Source organism: Piliocolobus tephrosceles, chromosome 10 (assembly GCF_002776525.5).
Source record: "Piliocolobus tephrosceles isolate RC106 chromosome 10, ASM277652v3, whole genome shotgun sequence".
Lineage (NCBI taxonomy): Eukaryota > Metazoa > Chordata > Mammalia > Primates > Cercopithecidae > Piliocolobus > Piliocolobus tephrosceles.
This window is the reverse complement of record NC_045443.1, coordinates 46,772,215-46,777,382: the sequence shown is the minus strand read 5'-3', so window position 1 is coordinate 46,777,382 and position 5,168 is coordinate 46,772,215.

Sequence of the window (5,168 nt, the reverse complement as noted above, 5' to 3'; positions counted from 1 at the left end):
AAATTCTTTTTTTTTTTTTTTTTGAGACGGAGTCTTGCTCTGTCGCCCGGGCTGGAGTGCAGTGGCCAGATCTCAGCTCACTGCAAGCTCCGCCTCCCGGGTTTACGCCATTCTCCTGCCTCAGCCTCCGGAGTAGCTGGGACTACAGGCGCCCGCCACCTCCCCTGGCTAGTTTTTTGTATTTTTAGTAGAGACGGGGTTTCACCGTGTTAGCCAGGATGGTCTCGATCTCCTGACCTCGTGATCCGCCCATCTCGGCCTCCCAAAGTGCTGAGATTACAGGCTTGAGCCACCGCGCCTGGCCTTAAAATTCTTTAAGTGAGTTTTTCAATTCCAGAAGCTCTGATTGATTTATTTTCAAGACATTTATTCCTTCATTTCGTGGATTGCTTTAGAAGTTTCTTTGAGTTGATGTTCAACCTTGTCTTGGATCTTGATGAGTTTCCTAGCAATCCATGCTTTCTTTCATGAATTCTTTATTTGTCATTTCTGAGTTTCGATTTTGGTTAGGGACTAGAGATCTAGTGTGATCCTTCAGTGGTGTCACTACATTCAGATTTTTCATGGTGCCAGAATTCTTGCTTTGGTTCCTTCTCATCTGGAGATGCTGACAATTCTAATTTTTTGTGTGTGGGTAGAATTTTTTCCTTTTTATTTCCCTATAATATTGGTTTTTTTCTTTCCCCTTCCCTTTCCCTCTCCCCTCCCTAGGGGGTATGACTATAGAGAATATTAGATTGGGTCCTTTGGCTTTGCTTCTATAGCCTTGTACACTATCAGCAGATTTTATATTGGGTTGTGCGGTTTGACATACAAGCCAGTAGATGGCACTTATAGGTAAGAGCCAGCTGTGGCCAGTGTGGCTGGGTATATTCTTGATCCTTGTTTACTGGCAGAAGCTCTCTCTTGCCTCAGGCAATGGGCTGATCCATGGAGTGCACAGTGGCTTGAGCTTCCTGCTCAGTCCCAGGAGGCAAGATGAGTGGGGCTGGACCAGAGCAGGCCTGTCTACAGGTCCCTCAATGGCAGGCGCAGCACCAACGCCAAGGGAGAATCCAGTGGGCTGTCACCCAGTGCCCAGAGGTGTTGCTAGGTATTGAGTTGGGAAACCTCCTTGGCCCCAAGTTCTATGCACAAGGAACCAGGGTGGCCTAAACTCCTAATCCAGGAGAGTGCACGCTCCAGGTGCCTGAGTGTGGAGTGTAGAGGGCACTGCTGCACCACAATCTCTACACACGGAGGGTGGGGTGGCAGGCTGCTAATTCAGGTGAATGGATGCTCCAACTGCTAGAGATGTGTCTGGGCATAGGGCAGATAGGGTGCCTCTTCACCATGGTCTCTATACAGGAAGAGTGTGCCAACTCAGACTGCAAATACAGGCAAGCAGGTGCTCCAAATGCCTGAAGATCTGCCTGGGTGTGGAGCAGAGTAAGCCCCACTTCACTAGAGTGTCTGCACAGGAAGGATAGGGCAGCTCAGGCTGCTGATCTGGATGAGCGGGTGCTCCAAATGCCTGGAGATCTCCCTGGGTGTCGAGCTGAGAGTGCCCCACTGTACCATGACCTCAGGGGAGCAGTCCAGCATACCAAGCAGTAACTCACTCAGACCAGTTCACAGGTCACCAAGCTGACCCTGGCTGCGTCTTGTTGCCCAGGAGAAACCATAGCTGTAGCAGTCCTCTTCCCACCCCAGTCCTACAACAGGGAAGAGCACAATGCCAGCACCTACTGTAAGGTGCTTCCTACAATTCTGACTGTAGAAGCCTCTATGCAACTCTATAGAGCAGGCACTCCAATCTCTGGCCCAAGACCAAAATGCCTATTGTGCTCCAAAGAATGCTATTGTGTCTCCAAAGAATGACTAACTTTGTGTGCCTGGATTAAAAGTGGCATCCTGGGCCTGGGAAATGCCTGCAGCTTTTCCCACTGTCTTTCCTTCTCAGTGTCTCCAAGTATCTTCTCAAGTTAGCTCCAGGACTTGGGAGGAACAAGGTGCTCTCCCTTGGCCTCTGCTGCTTGGATCTCCAGTGGAAAGGGCACTTTCCTGAAGTGTCCCTTCCACTGGATAAAAAGAGGCTGTCGGCCTCTCTCGTGTACTGGGGCTTCACTCACTTTCATGAGCCAAATGCCATCATGGGGGCTGTTTGCCCTTGTTTTCCTCCCTGAGATCTAGGGTGTTCTTCATGATTCTATTGGATTCCTATTTTCTTTCTTGAATTAAAACCCACAGAGTTGATCTTTATGCACTAATCTTGCTATTTCCAAGTGACTGAGGCACACTAAAGGCCCCGAATCTGCCATCTTGGGAAAAAAAGTGTTTTCTCGTTTTTGTTTTTGTTTTTGTTTTGGAGACAGAGTCTTGCTCTGTCACCCAGGCTAGAGTACAGTGATATGATCTCGGCTCACTGCAATCTAGGACTCCTGGGTTCAAGCAATTCTCCTGCTTCAGCTTCCTGAGTAGCTGGTATTACAGGTGCACACCACCACGCCCAGCTAATTTTTGTAATTTTAGTAGAGACAAGGTTTCACCGTGTTGGGCAGGCTTGTCTCGAACTCCTGACCTCAAGTGATCCACCCGCCTCAGCCCCCCAAAGTGCTGGGATTATAGGTGTGAGCCACCGCGCCTGACCAACTTTTTTGTTTTTTTGGTTTTTTTAAGGTATGAAGTCTTGCTAAGTTGCCCAGGCTGGACTTCAGCTCCTGGATTCAAGAAATTCTCTTATTTCAGCCTCCCAATCAATTATTTTTCTTTTATGTCTATATTTGTGAGCAATATTGGATACTGAGCTGTAGTACTTTTTTTTCTTGTCATGTTTTTCTGGTTTTGGTATCAAGATAATGCTAACCTCGGCTGGGTGTGGTGGCTCACGTGAGCCTGTAATCCCAGCAATTTGGGAGGCCAAGGTGGGTGAATCACCTGGGGTCAGGAGTTCGAAAGCAACCTGATGAACATGGTGAAACACCATCTCTACTAAAAATACAAAAATCAGCTGGGCATGGTGGCACACACCTGCAGTCCCAGCTGCTCAGGAGGCTGAGGTGGGAGAATCGCTTGAATCCAGGAGGCAGTGAGCTGAGATTGTGCCACTGCACTCTGGCCTCGGCAACGGAGTGAGAGGCCGTCTCAGGAAAAAAAAAAAAAAAAAGATAATGCTAACCTCATAAAATGATTTGAGAAGTGTTCTTTACTATTCAATTTTTTGAAAGAGTTTTTATAGAATCATATTTTTTTTTCTTAAATATTTGGCAGAACTCACTAATTAAACTATCTGGGGCTGGAGTTTTCTTTGAGGGAAAGGTTTTTTATATTACGAATCCAATTTCTTTAGTATATTTATGGATATTCAGAGCTTTTTTTTCTTTAGTGAGCATTGATAGGTTGTGTATATTAAAGAATCTGACCATTTCATCTAATTTACCAACTTTATTGGCATAAAGTTTTTCATAATGCTCTCTCCTATTATTCCCACTGTAGAGCCTGTAGTCTCTTACGCTTCATATTGGTAGCTTGTCTTCTCTCTTTTCTTCCTGGTAAATATGGCTAGAATTTTATCAATTGCATGAATCTTTTCAAAACATCAGATTTTAGTTGCATTGATTTTCTTCTATTTTTGTTTGTTTTCTATTGGTCTCTATTCTTATCCTTATTATTTCCTTCCTTCTGCTTATTTTGGGGTTTTTTGTTCTTCCTTTTCTAGTTTTTTCCTCTAAGCACTGATTTGGCAGCATCCTCAAAATTTTGGTATGTTTCTATTTTTACTCGGTTCAAAGTATTTCATAACTTTCCCTGTGATTTCCTTTTTGACTCAGGGTTATATGAAAGTATGTTGCTTAATTTGTAAAATATTTGGGAATTTTCCTAAGATCTCTCAATTACTGATTATAATTTAATTCCATAGTGGTCAGAGAACATATTTTGTATTATTTTAGCCTTCTGAGGTTAATTCATAATTGTTTTATCGCCCAAATTATGGTTGATATGATCATTGTTCCATATGCATAGGGAATAATATATGTCCTATTGTTGGGTGAAGTGTTCTATGACTGTCAATGGAGTCAAGTTGGTTGATAGTATTTTTCAAAACCTCTATACTTTACTTATTTTTTGCTACTTCTATCAACTCCTGCAAGAGAAGTGCTGGAATCTCCAACTATAATTTTGGATTTACCTATTCCTCCTTTCAGTTCTGGAAGCTTTTTGCTTCATGTATTTTGAAGCAATGTTATTAAGTATATATACATTTAGAATTATGTCCCCCTTATTAATTGACATCTTTAGCATCATGGGATGTCCCTCCCTCTGTGTGTGTGTGTGTGTGTGTCAGGGTATCTATCACCTAGACTGGGGTGTAGTGGCGTGAACATGGCTCACTGCAGCCTTGACCTCCTGGGCTCAAGTGATCCTCCTGCTTCAGCCTCTCAAGTAGCGGGGATCCCAGGCATGCGCCACCATGCCTGGCTATTTTTTAAGTTTTTTTGTAGAGATAGGCTCTCACCATGTTGCCCAGGCTGGTCTCAAACTCCTGGGCTCAAGTGATCCTCCCAACTTGGCCTCCCAAATTGTTGGGATTACAGGTGTGAGCCACTGAGTCTGGCCTCCATTTTGGTTATTGATTGGCTCTAATTTTTAGACATTTAAAATATTTTCTTTAGGAAAATAACTTTTGCTAATAGCTTTTTCTTATTTTTAGACATTAATGTTTTGTTTGGGAGCATAACATTTAGTAATTTTTAAAAAGCAACAAGTCAGCTGGGCGCAGTGGCTCACACCTGTAATCCCAGCACTTTGGGAGGCCAAGGTGGGTGGATCACGAGGTCAGGAGATCGAGATCATCCTGGCTAACACAGTAAAACCCTGTGTCTACTAAAATGACAAAAAAAAAATTAGCTGGTTTTGGTGGCGTGCGCCCATAATCCCAGCTACTCAGGAGGCCGAGGCAGGAGAATCACTTGAACCCAGGAAGTAGAAGTTGCAGTGAGCCGAGATCACACCACTGCACTCCAGCCTGGGCTACAGAGGGAAGGGCCGCTCTGTTAAAAAAAAAAAAAAAAAAAGCAACAAGTCAAGTAAATATATGTTAGGTAATAGACAAAAAGCTCGATAGTGGGGAGTCTAATCTCCTAATTCTTCCAATCAAACTGATGATGTCACTGGGGAAAAGAGGATCG